This window comes from Magnolia sinica, chromosome 13 (assembly GCF_029962835.1).
Source record: "Magnolia sinica isolate HGM2019 chromosome 13, MsV1, whole genome shotgun sequence".
NCBI lineage: Eukaryota > Viridiplantae > Streptophyta > Magnoliopsida > Magnoliales > Magnoliaceae > Magnolia > Magnolia sinica.
The window spans coordinates 73093693-73095074 of record NC_080585.1 but is presented as its reverse complement, the minus strand read 5'-3'; the positions used below and the strand labels follow the sequence as shown (position 1 = coordinate 73095074).

General features: G+C 35.0%; 1 non-coding gene across 1 annotated transcript; it reads left to right on the top strand.

The window, feature by feature from the left end:
• The first annotated feature begins 360 nt into the window (after positions 1-360).
• LOC131224532 (small nucleolar RNA R71) lies at positions 361-467 on the top strand. The gene has a single exon (XR_009161008.1). It is a non-coding gene; the product is annotated as a small nucleolar RNA R71 (small nucleolar RNA).
• Positions 468-1382: the final 915 nt, after the last annotated feature.

The window sequence follows — 1382 nt, the reverse complement described above, 5'->3', positions numbered from 1 at the left end:
TTGCAAGCACAAATACCACAAACAGTTTCTGTATCCTTATCCTTCTTTAGTTTCATGGCCTCAAGTTTTCTTGTGAGAGTAGCCACTTTAGCATTCATATCATCATCTTCTTTCAAAAGATAAATTCCGCCCCCATCTCCTTTGATTGAGTAGGCCTAGAACTAGTGTTAGATTTTGGGGAGATGTCCCATGATTGTGTGTTTTCAGCAAGCTTGTCAAAATAATCCCACACATCATCGACCTCTTTGTTCATGAATTCCCCGTTGCACATTATCTAGACCATTTGGTGCATGGAAGAAGTCAACCCATCGTTAAAATAAAAAATAAATAAATAAAAAACTTGTTATTCGTCAAGTTTCAAAACCATGTTGTGGGCATAAATTGACAAGATCCTTGTAATGCTCCTAACACTAGAAGAATGTTTCATCTTCCTTTTAGGCGAAGTTCAAGATCAACTTTCTAAGGGCGTTCATTTTATAATATGGGAAAATTTTTTTAATGAACTCCCTTGTCATGTTGTTCTATCTGCCAATAGATTGTGGACGTAGCGAATGCAACCACGTCTTAGCTTTCTCTTTAAATGAGAAGGGAAAGGGTTTTAGCTTAACCATGTCCTCGGACATGTTCGGAAAGTATAAGGTGGCTATGATCTCATCAAACTCTTTCATGTGTAAATATGGATTTTCAGACTCAAGTCCATGAAATTTTGGAAGGAGTTAGATCACCCTTGGCTTGATATCCATATGTCTTGTATTTTTTGAAAAATCCATACAAGAAGATGTGCTCACCCCCACCGGTTCTAAATATTCTCGTAAAGTACGAGGCGGGGGTGCTTGATGCACCTCGTTTTCATCCTGAATTTCCTCAACCCTATGTTGAGGTGGATTTAGAGGTTAATTGGTCATTTGATTGGAAGCCATAACTTCAGTTAACTCTGTGGATTTCGAGTGGCGTCTAATCGTGTGATGGATAGATAACCCTTCAAGACGTCGAGTGTTATCACGAACCCACTTAGGCATGAAACACTCTCAGCCCACTATTTCAGAATCTAACCTAAACCTAAAAGGAAAGAGGGAAATAGAAAGAGAGAGAATTAAAAGGAAGTTACCAAATTAGAAGTTTTTATATTGGGATCCTGCAAAAGAAAAAGGAAAGTGAATTACTTTCTAAAAAAGAAATAAGAAAGCAACCTAGTTTCTAAAAACGAAAAAGGAAAGTTTCTAAAAAAAAAAAGAAAAGTAGATTAGTTTCTAAAAATAGAAAATGAAAGTAAATTAATTTCTAAAAACAGAAAAGGAAAGTTTCTAATAAAAAATAAATAGTTAGTTTTTAAAAATAAATTAGGAAAGTTTATAAACCTAGAATTAGAAAGTAAATTACTT